General features: G+C 38.6%; 1 protein-coding gene and 1 pseudogene across 1 annotated transcript in view; both read right to left on the reverse strand.

The window, feature by feature from the left end:
* Trpm3 (transient receptor potential cation channel subfamily M member 3) overlaps positions 1-12,531 on the reverse strand; it is an 863,316-nt gene that overhangs the window by 739,660 nt on the left and 111,125 nt on the right.
* On the reverse strand, positions 675-1,044 carry LOC127684504 (ubiquitin-conjugating enzyme E2 D3-like; annotated as a pseudogene).

Below are 12,531 nucleotides of genomic sequence, written 5' to 3' on the forward strand. Positions count from 1 at the left end.
GCAAGTGGATGGCTCAGTATGACTAAAATGGCTTTGCAGTTGTGCCCAACTTTATTGCATGGACATATAAGAGAAACCTAAGTATAGGGGAGACAGAGAGAGGATAAAGAAAGAATATTGTTGTCTGTGAACATGGCAGAAGGAGGGCAGGGATATGTGCTCCCCCTAGTCTGTTGGGAAGAACATGGTCTGCTGCCACTTTAGTCCAGTGAGACCCACACTAGACCTCTGACCTATAGAACTCTATTTCTATTGTTTACATCACCAAGATGGTGGGGATTGGTTAAAACAACAGGAGAAAGCTGATACAAATTCGTAAGAATGGAACAAAATTGTGTGGACCAACTGACCGTCACTTGTTAGATGCCCTTCACAACTCTACAGTACCACTTTTAATTCTCTTCCATTAAAAGAGTTGTAGGCACTTATCTTTCTGACTTTAACACGGAGGACAGTATTCTAACCATGGTCACTGTGCTACCTTCTGGCTTTTGTTATTCCATGTTGCCCTCTCTCTAGAAAGCAGGAAGAGTATACTTCTTAACAGAATGTTATATGATATATTGATGGTATATGAGTGGTGAGATCAAAGGCTCAAAAAATCTATATATACAAAAGAAAGTGATTGATTATTTTTTAACAGTAATTTAAAGTTTATTTCAGACCTTAGGACTTTAAGGTAGTATCACATGGCATACTTGAGTCCATTTCCGAGATATTCTGTTGTACTTATCTCTGTCTGTTTTATAGATTTGTGCAATCTCTGGCACTAGAAGATCATCTGGATTTTGATCAGATAATAGTGGATAAATGGATAAAAGAACTTTAAAACTGATAAAGCAGGCAACATTGTGATCTTAGAATACCAAGACAAATGCTGCCATTACTGTTAATATTTAGATGATAAGTTTTTGTTGTAAATGGTGGTTTGAAGGGGTAGTCTGCAGGAAAACAAATTAACAGAAAGAACATACCACCTTGATATGGAATGCGATCAGGACCCATAATTGTGGCTTGCCAGTGAAACATATCACCTCCAAGTGGACCTGCAGATCACTGGGCTGGAGGTCCCATGCCCAATCACTAAGTTCCTTCTTAATCTGTTTCAGGACCACAGTCTGTATTTTTTGATCCTAATGTGTACTAAAACGTCTACCCAAAATCTTGATTAGCCTCATGGTGAGGAAAGATTGTCTCTTCTTCTCACAGCAACTCTGCCAAACATCGGCACTTTCTTCCCAAACTGAGCAGAGGTTAGATCTCTAGAGTTGGCTGTAGAGGTAAGTCTTGGGCTGAGGGAGATTATTGTTAATGGAAAGAAATTGTGTGTGTAGAAGAGCAACGATTATTTGTTAAGTAAAAACAATCAAACAAAGAAACAAACAAACTGATATATAAAAGCAATGTTTGTATTTTCAATAAAGTCATAATAAATTGCTCCAAACAGGGAGCAATAAAAATCCTGTCCCTTTTTTTTCTATTTATATTTTAAGCCATATGTTCATTCTTTGTCCTACTAAAATGGCATTTTCCATTTGTATTATGGTACTCAGAATTTGTCAAAAGCAGTATTAATTGGGTTCTCTTTTATATTTTGGCCCATTGTTGGCTAAATGCTTCAAATACAGACCACAAATTACGATTTAAATATATTCTAGAAAAAGTGCAGGTATAAAATTGGGCTTCAACTTTAAAGAGAAGTGGGAGACGAGAGGCGGTCAGACAGCCTAGCAAGTAAAAGCACTAGCTCTGTGATCTGAGTTCTCTCTCCCAGAACCCGTGTGAAGGTAATACACAAAGCTGCCCTGTAACAACATTCACGGAGACCTCCATATCATGGCACAGTTGTGCTCACATACATATGAATGCACCCACACACACAAATAATAATAAAAAATAAAAGTAAATGAAGCATTGTAGGGAGTGTCTGTTAACTCATAGTTTGTAGTATTTCAGATGAGGAACTACTAAAACCCAAGTCAATAAAAAGGCAACCATTGCCGTGCAGGCTGGGAAGAATACAGCTATATCCCAGGCCTCTGAAAGAGGGTCATGGCTGGGTCTGTGTTTGGTTGGTATGAGAAGAGACAATCTTTCCTCACCACTGGGATAATTAAGACTTTGGCTGGACCTTTGAGTTTAAGGCTGGTATGGGCTACATAATGAGTCCAGGCTAGCCTGTACTATATAACAAAACCCTGTCTTGAAAAAAGAAAGAACAAAAGAACAAAAGAAAGAAAGAAAAAGGGAAAGAAAAGAAAAAGAAGAAAGGCAGCCAAAAATCAAAAACTGTTTAATATGAGACACTGTAATAGAGATTTTGCTTCATATATAATTATGTTCTGGGAATATACCACTATTTTTAACAATTAAAATTGTATTTTCTCTAAAACTAAAATTTTGCTGCTCCATGTTAGGACAGAATTTCCACAATTATACACTACCCAAAGTTCCTTTATGTCCTTCCTCATAGAGGACAATCAAGGGACAAATACTTCGCATGTTCAGTTGCTCTCTCAACAACCAGTTCACAGTTCGTCTTCAGTAAGTGAGTGTGTCAGCATTACCGGGAACCCTGGTCAGGTTCTGGGTGAGTGTGAGCGGGGGCCTCTTTGACAAAGCCGGGATGCTGGTCATAGGTTCCTGCTAACCTGGTGGCTCTGATGGCTTGCTTCATAAAGAGCCTCTAGGGATTCTTTGCCTTTGGTCCCTCACCTCTAAAATAGACACTCAAAGTTGGAAGGGATTTGAAGGTTTTTCTTCTTTTTAAGTCATGATTCTTTTAAAAATTCTGTTGAACTACAATTAAAATAAGATTTTATATTAAATTTTCAACTTAATTAGTTTTGATACTCAAACCAGTACTACAATCTAGATAATGAGCATATCCTTTGCCCCGTAAAGTTTCTTGTTGCCCTCTCTTAGTAAAGCCCCTTCTAAGCCTGCTCCCAACTCCCAGCTCAAAGCAACAATAAGAAGGCTGTCCTACAGATAAATGTACATTTTCTAAAATCTTATATAACGACAGTCACAGACTATGCTCTTTTTTTATTCTTCTTTCACTTAAAACCATCATTTGGAAATTCATCTATTTTGCTATATTTAATTGTTGTGTTATTTCTTAAGTGTTTGAAAGGCTAAATTTAAAAAAAAAATCTATCCAAGGATCCATGTAGGAAAATGAACATCCTTAATTCCTAAGAACTCTATGCCCAGATAGTCTCTGGTTTTATCCTTCCAGGATCCCCTGAGATGCAGAATCAACAGGACACAAGTAGACACGTAGAAAATGACTTTGCATGCAGGTGTGGCTAAAATGGGGACAGAAAATTCCCCTGATATGCCATTTAGGAAGCCAGTTCTATTCTTTCAGTGTAAACCCTAAGTCTCCATGGTCAGCCGAGTCAAGGTCTAAATCAAAGTGAAAGACACAATGACTAGAGGTATCTACACCCAATGTCAGGAGAAAATGGATCCCAACTCAAGAAGAATGGCTTCATGCTGATTTGGCTGTTTTGTCCTGATCAGACCCTGAATAGACTGGATGATACCTGCTCACCACTTTTAGGCATTTTTCTTCCCCTCATTCTAACGCTAACGTTTTGTAGATGTCTTCATGGATACACCCATAAGTCACAGTTTTCCATCTTCTCTAACTCTAGTCCTGCCTCACAAGAGCACATTAAATCAATATTATTATTTTTAAAACCACTCACCTCAGTCCCAGCAATCCCACTGCTTTGGCCACAGGCAGGCAGATCTCAGACACAAGGAGAGCAGGACTATTACCATATCATAGGGAAGGATAGTTTGAGAGTGAAAGACAGAAACTCCCTAACCATCAAGTTTAAAATGCCTGACAAGTAGCAATTACAAAATTCTAATATGAGATGAAGTTAGATCTTTGCACCTTGTTATTGTAAGGACCGGGCCAGTGTAATTGACTCATGCTAAGAACTAGCTGAAAACAGTTTCTGATCAAGGTTCAGATAGGAGGAGTGGAATAGATTTTGAATCAGTGACTATTTGGGTCACAGTTCTGGTTAGTACATGTATTCTTCTTAAGTATCAAAGATAGAGGAAAGCAAGTTCTAAACTTCTGGTGCTGCAACATAGTAACAATTTCTAATTAAAAGGAAACACACATGAGTTTTCTTTTGAGGAACAATCACTTCCTACACATCTGTTCATATTTTATTGGTTCTGTCTTTCTAATTCTGTTTCTCTGTTGTTACTGAGGAGTAATAGCAAGACAGTCTGGCTATGGAGATGCTTGTGAATTAATTCTTATGAAACACTGTGTATAGAAAAGGTCTCCTAGAAGGGGCCTGACCAGCAACATTTAGTGTGGAAGTAAGCGAGTATAATTCCTGCTTTGAGAGAAGACAAGAAAAAGAAAAGCCCAGCGGCTATTCTTGTCCTTTCGCTGTTCCTCCTGCTTTGTGGACTCTATGCCCACCCTCTCTCTCAGTAGCATTAGCTACTTCATCCAGGGTGCAAATGCTAAAGCCAGTCCATCTTTCTGTCTCTTTCTTTCATTCACCCATCCCTTTACCCCCCCCCCCCATCTCTCACAAAAGAGAATCCAACCTCATTCACATACATGAGCATAGTTACAATATACATCTTAATATCTCTGAATATGCAGTTACTCACTTACTTGAAAACTCTTTTGGAAGATTCTAGTGCCTCTTAAAAAGGACATGCCAAAGGATACATTCAATCTAACACCCACATAAAGTCCTTTCCCAAATTTCCCTCTCCTCAACAATTCATCTCCTGACCCAAACCGAGTTAAGAAGCTGTCTGTGATGTGGCATAACAGTAGCCCTTGATTTATGTTTTTGATTTTGTGAGCCTCCGTGACTTTTGTCACATGAGTCTCTCTAGGGATGGTTAATATAACAAATATCTCATATTTTCGTAATGAGGAGGATAGAGGCATTTGACTCTATTTAAGAAGATTTGATATTCCATCCCATGTTTATTAGGCTCTCAAATCTCTGCAGATCTTAATTATTAAAAATCAACTATTCATTTGAGCAAAAACTTCTTGCAAATCCAGAAAGAATTCATGGCTATGCCACTTGGATGTTAGCTTGAAGAGTTAGAAGATAATTCAGTGATAGATCTCTCAAATGACCCATCCAACAGCTGATGATAACATAAAGTAGAGGTATTCAAAGTGTTCTTAGAAGACATCAGAAAATAATCTTAAGTTAAAACTCATTAAGAATTTCCATAGACAGCTTACAACCTGATGTTTTATACCAAAAATGGCATCAACCGTCATATTGCCTCAGGTAACAGCTAAGTTAGACTGTGCCAGGATGTGCTGTGTAAGTGGGGAGGTAGAGACGTAAATGTCAAATCCTGTCTCATGAACAACATTACAGGAGCAAGAATGAGTCACTGGGACTTTTCCAATTTATATCTTCCGGTGTCAATAGAGACCATTGAAAATAAGCCATACTGGATAAAACTTTAGTCCAGAACTTCACAAAAAAGAACATTGTGTGACAAGGACTGTTTTTGATGTGATATACTGTACGTTTAAGCAATGCTCCCCCAGACCACATTTGCAAGGTGAACACTGACTTCTATTTTTTTTAATGCGGATAACACATTTTATTGCTCTGGTTGGATCAGACAGTTGCTCAGGTGACAATGAGTCAAAGGTAAGAGATCAGCTCTAGAGTGTTTGCTCACGAAAGATCAGCCACTTTCACCTCTGTGCAATATTTCTAAGTCATTTTGCCCTTTGTAATAAAAATGGTGATACATTGTAAATGTCAAGATCTGCTGATATATTAAATGGTTCAACACTGGGGAAGATAAAACAGCTCCATCTTTTCTCCAGTGCGGCTCACATTCCTCTGGCCTGGTTTTGTTTTCTAAAAATTTAAATCTGGTGGTTTCAGCTCATCAAACCTTCTGGCCCACAACATAATTTCAGTTAGAGTCTTTCACCTTTTTGTGATTGGATTTTTATAAGCAGCTCTACGCTCAAAAGTCCCAGTTGCTAAATGTATCTAATCTCTCACAATCAGAAGTCCCCTTCCTGTTTCACTTTCTTGCCACACTTTATCCTATGATCTCATGTATGTTATTTTATGTGTTCCCTCCATTGCCCAGTGAAGGAATTGTCATCTGCTTTCTTTTTTGCAGATGAGGAATTTTATCTGAATACTAGGCACTTTTGCCATTGAGTAGGAGTTATACTATAGAGGTACTGTTATTACAAGCCTCTTTCCCAACAACACTACCAGTGGGTCAGGAATGGACAGCTGATGCCACCCCACCCACCAATAGAATACATGTGACTGGCTTGAGAATGCAAACCAAAAACCACAAGATTATAGTCAGGTGGTTATAGGTGTTAGAAATAAAAAGACTGCTTCAGAGTCTGAGAGACTGAGAAAAGTTGTTGCTAAATCATAGCCAATATGACCAATCAATAGACATTGGGTAAGGATATGAAACAAAGCTGACATATCAAAGTCAGAGAGAAGATAATGTGAAGGAAACCAAGAGGATTAAATGACACGGATAAAGAATGGAAGGAAGGAAGGCAGGAAATGAGAGGGAGGAGAGAGAAAGAAGAAAGTGTCAGAGAGAAGGGGAGAGGAGTTACAGGAGAAAGGGAGGCAGCAAAAGTTTAAGGGAGAGAAGAATCTGCCTTGTTCCAGTAGAGCCCTAGGTCTTACTGAACTTTGCTTCTTGATCTCAAAAGCTGCCTTATCTACAACACCGCAGTACAGAGGTTCTTTGGAGTTCACTGCCCACAACCAGGTGGAAATTGTGGGTTTTCTCTTTCTTACGGAGTGTACTCATTTTGATACTTTGGAGACAGAATGTGTCCACCTGCATTAGGCCTTAATCTACAGATACATTAGTTGTTATGCCTGAATATGCATTATTGTTATCATTATTTTGGAAAAAAATCTTTTGAAAAATATGTAAATGAAAATAGCTTTAAAATATGAGAGGCTCTTGAAAAAGTAGCTGCAAATCTTCAATACTGTTTGAAACCAAACCCAATTTGTAGATCTTCTCTAGCAGAAAATATTAAAACAGATGGCCACGTAACTGTGAAACAGGGACAATTGAACAGAAGCTAAATTCTATGTATTGAACAAATGCTTTAAGCAAGAAAGATGCTAACATGTCTGTTGGCACCTGCAGCTTGCTATTGTATGCCATCTCTGACAAAGGATATAGTGTGTAATGGTTTCTCGCACATTGTTTAATGAAATCCTCACATGTATCTTGTGAAGATAGCATCAGCCTCTTTCACAGGTGGGGACATTTGAAGCCCAAGTGTCAATTCTCTAGGGACACAGATTTTGAATTATAAATCCACTTTTACTCAGAGACAAGGGAGGCTAGGATGTATAGAAAAACTGCCTTTCATATATAAATTTGTAGATAATGAGACTCTCTAAGGCAATGAAAAATAATCAGAGCAATAAATGAGTCTATAAATCGTTTCTGTTTTCTTCTCAAATACAGTGACCATATATTTCTCTTTCCACATGTGCATTCACACACACACACACACACTCTCTCTCTCTCTCTCTCTCTCTCTCACACACACACACACACACACACACACGGGGAGGGGCAGAGAGTGACAGAAACAGAGACAGACAGAGAGAGACAGAAAGAGAGACAGAGAGAGACAGAGAGAGAGAAAGACAGAGGCAAAGAGAGGGGGACAGAGACAGATGATATATTTTCTACACAATCTGTTAAATTCTATTTACAATGATAATGGTTTTTCTATTATATGCCTCCTATAAAAACTATATCACTAAGCATTAATAGACCTCACATGGAAATTTTATATGGCTGTGTGTATGTGTCCATAATCTAGAACAGTCACTCAGAAGATGTTTCACTATAGCTGAAATTCCATCTCAAGAGTGGATTCCAGGGACACCAAAGTCATGCAATGAACCTGACATGCTTATTCTCTCCAGTATTATTTGCCCCAATGAGGAACAAAGCAACTTGACTTCCTACACTGGAAGACTTTAAACATAGGAACTGAGTCTAATATCATCCTCTTGTTGGTCAAGTGGTTGGTGACTGTAGTGAAAATCTTATGTAGTGATAAACTAACAAATTATTACAATATTATGACTCAAATCCTATGTTAGTCCTAAGAACCATAACAATGCATTGAGAATTGTTCAGAAGAAATCAAGACATGAGACCCTGAGCAAAATATTACAGACCGTTGCATATAATGCTTCCATTTTACATATGAGGGGTCTGATTGCCTTCAAGTGGCCAGCACTGCATAGCAGGTGTTCTTTGTACTACATAGTTTATTGCTGTTTTGATAATTCAGTATTTTCTTTCACTGATAAACAGTTACTGTCCCTGAAACTCTTAAAAGAAGCCTAGAAACTCCTTAAATGGTAGAGAAGATCAAGGTGTGGTGGTTTGAGTAGGAATGGCCCTATAGGGAGATGTGGCCTTGTTGGAGTTTTGCTGGAGGAATTGTGTCTCTGGGGGTCAGGGGTGGGGAGCGGAGAGATTGAAGTCTCAGAAGCTCAAGCTAGTTCTCTGCCTGCTATCTTTGTATACAGATGTAGCACTATCAACTCCTTTTTCCAGTACCATGTCTGGAGGATTCCCGCCATGACAATACTAGACTAAACCTCTGGAACAGTAAGCTGGTCCCAATTAAATGGTGTCCTTTATGAGAGTTGCTATGGCCATGGTGTCTCTTCACAGCAATGGAAACCCTGACTAAGACATAAGGGGAGTAGGAGCCAGCTGAAGTTTCCTTGGGTCCAAAAGAATTCTTGCCATCATAATTTCAATGCCTTGGTAATGTAAAGGATCCATCTCAAACCTTCCTCTGACCCAGATGAGACTCAAGGTTAGTAACACTTTACTCCTTCCTGTTAAATACGCATAGATGAAATTAAGACAGTGTTTCTAGATGAAGATACGTGCAGTGACCTATCATGTGTGCTGTTTGCATGGCCTAACTTCTTCTAGAAAATGCTTCCAAGTTTCAGATCCAGACTAATAAACAGGCTATACCTTATAAAAATTGGAAGGCTTGTATTTGGAGGTATGTTATGTCTCCATTCTCTTTGAGCCAGAGAATCTACCTTCTTAGGATCCAAGGCTTACTGTCTTTGTTTCTATTAAAAAGATAGTAAAGATTTTTTATCAAAGTAAGGCCTTGTTCAGATACTAAGACAACTAAGAAAGCATCACAGAAGTAAAGAACACTGAACATTTAGCCAATGCCTTTGTGCTGGTATTCGTGGAAATGTCTACGATACATTATCCCTGATCATCTGTGCCCTATAATTCCCAGGTAACTCTATTCAGAAAGGAGGTAGTGTTTTTCCAGGAATCTGCAATGGGTTTATTATATGTTCAATATGCCACATGAGTGCCTTTAAGGTCAAAGACACTGAATAAATACAAACCACAGAATTATCACTGTGAACAGTGGAGCAATACAGTACAAATCATCTTCATTCTTAACCCCAAAAGAACAGAGAAAATGCTGGCCCTTTGGAAAGTTTAAGTAAACATTACAGTTTTAAACTCTGAACATCAAGAATAAAACTCATGCTATTCTTGGGTGCCCTCAGACCTTTGTATCCCTCAGTCTCCTGTGACTTTCAGAAGGCAGCTTTGCTTCAGAAGCAATCTCTGCCTCCTAACATCTTCCTGAGAGCCTCTATCAATGTTTTAAAATCTGCTGTGATGTATTAATTATTACACCTTGCCTATTTCCAAAAGGGAGGAAGCGGGGACGGCATCGTGAGTGTTAGCCATGAACGGCACTTTAAATAAAGTCACCCAGTGGAACTGGCGTATGCTAAAGCTGAGATGGCCACTGCACAGCTATGATGGGCTGGATTCATCTGGCAGCTAGAGTGACCCTGGTTGTTAGAAAGATACAGAAGGATGACACATAGCATTGGTTAAAGAGAGAGTAGAGAGGCTTTCAGAGGGAACAAGGAGAGGATCTCCAAGCCTCTGGAGAGTCTCTGGTTCCTCTTTAACATTTGCTGAAACCCAGGAAACTTGGCTCACCCAGGTTGATTATCCCCTGTCTTCCTTTAATCATCATGCATCCCCCTACGGTCCTCTGGGCATCTTCTTCACCCTCTCCTCACCTTCCTCCTTCTCTCCAGGACAGCTGATGAAGATTAAATTAGTTAGAGGCTAGCATGTGAACGAAGCATGCTTTCTGAAACTCCGGCCCAAGGAGACAAATGTTTGAACTAATTAACTGAGATCTAAGATCTGCAGGCCGCCTGTCATGTTACTAAGTGAGTACCATAACGTGCCACGCAAACACACTTGAGTTCTTCCACAGCTATTATTGGAGCAGACTATAATGGACTAATTAAAGACATTTAAAGTAGCATGAAAATTAAAAAATAAATATAAGCCAAGGATTCATGTACAAGCAATTCACAATAAATTATTGTTCAATACTCCCTTGAAAAGCATTGTCACAGATTTAAAAAGTATTAAATTAAAATTATTATTAAGAAATATATTCAGACAGCACACAAAAGTATCCCTCTCCCTCTCCTTTAAAAGTATCTCTTAATTCCGAAGAAATAAAACAAACAAACAAACAAAAAAACTTGATGAACAGGGGACAGGGGTGGTCCTGGAATTCTGAGTTCTATTCTAAGTTCTGTCCCTCATGCTGGGCTTCTCACAAATCATTTGGTAGTTTTTTTGGCACAATTATATACCCTATCTTATTAAAACAATGAATTAAAAGCATTATAATTCATAAGAAAAATATATTTATAATGACATGTACCATGTTGGTTTTGAAACACAAATGATCATTCAACTGATTTGTTCTTTTTATTGCCTCTTGTGTTGCATTTGGGTCTAACTTTTTTAACTGATATCTTCAATCTCATTGCAGAAAGAAATGAATTATATACCCGTGACCAAGAGCCAAGGCCTTCTATACACATACTGATAACCACAATATCAGTGAAATAAATAAGCAAGAGTGACTGAAGACTCAATTGTGTTATTTATATAACACAATTATATAGTCAGGGAACTTCATTTTTGACCTTGTTCTCTTTTTGTGGAAGAGAGGTGTGGTGATTTGAATATGCTTGGCCCAGGGAGTAGCACTATTAGGAGGTTTGTTGGAGTAGGTGTGGTCTTGGAGGAAGTGTGTCACTGTGGGGCATGGGCTTTGAGACCCTCCTCCTAGCTGCCTAAATACAGTCTTCTCCTGTTTTGCTTTCAGAACAAGATGTAGAACTCTCAGCTCCTCCAGTGCCATGCCTGCCTAGATGCTGCCATGTTCCCACCTTGATAATAGGCTGAACCTCTGAACCTATAAGCCAGCCCCAATTAAATGTTTTCCTTTATAAGAATTGCCCTGGTAATGGTGTCTCATCACAGCAATGGAAACCCTGACTAAGACAAAAAGTGATACCAGAACTGTCACAATGAAGAAATGAATGTGGCCGAGCAACAAAAAACCTGATCCTATAATAGTCACCATCATCTGCAGTTTCAGTTACCTATGGTTAATTCAGTACTTTAAAAAAAGACCTCATTTTTCTTACTTTTATTATGACTTACTAAGTCATGTTATTTTGTCAATGTTTGCTAATATTTTATACTGCCTAATAAACTTATCTATAAGCTTTATGTGCATTGTATGTATGTTTGAGAAAAACAGAGTATTAAGATTCTCATTCTGCATGTGCATTGATTTTTTTTCATCATTCAGAACAAATACTCGATAAGAACCAGCTTAGGAGAAGGACAGTTTATTTTGGTTTACAGTTTGCAAAGGTACAATCCATCATAGCAGAAAAGGGAGGGATGCAGGAGTGGTTTGTCACTATGGCAACAGGAAGATCAAGTTAACTCATTATCATCAAGATAAGAAGCAAATAGATCAAGGGGGAGCTGGAACCAGACATTAAACATAAATGCCTGCACCTCAGAGACCCACTTCTTCCAGATAGGCCTAAACTTGCAAAAATTCCCCTAACATCTCTAGTAGCAAGGTACTGAATATTCAAATATGAGCCTTGGGAGAAGCTTCATGTCAATTACCTGGAGGCTGTGGAATATATCCAGTTGTACAGTGGCACCCATGAAGGGAGAGTGAACAGAATTGGTCAGCTTTAAAGTACACAAATATACAGAATGCCAACAACCCTGTGTCACCAATGTGGTTCTATTTAATTACCAACCTTCTCAATGGATCAGTCTCATTTTGTGTTTATTTTGCATCTGAAATTAGTACCTAGAGAGAAGTGATTAAACAATGTAATTGTCTGTAATTTGTAGCCTATCTAATGTAATAGCAAGTGTTCCGCATATACCAGACTAAGATGGTTTTAATTATCCAATGAATCCTTGATACTTTAGTCCATCAAGAAGAATTGAGTATGGAGTATCTCAGTGTCATAGAGCTGAGGCAAGCCTTTGGGATACAGAAACAGTATCGAAGGGGTCACTTAAGGACCACTAACTTATACACCTTAC

The sequence above is a fragment of the Apodemus sylvaticus genome, chromosome 1 (assembly GCF_947179515.1).
Source record: "Apodemus sylvaticus chromosome 1, mApoSyl1.1, whole genome shotgun sequence".
Lineage (NCBI taxonomy): Eukaryota > Metazoa > Chordata > Mammalia > Rodentia > Muridae > Apodemus > Apodemus sylvaticus.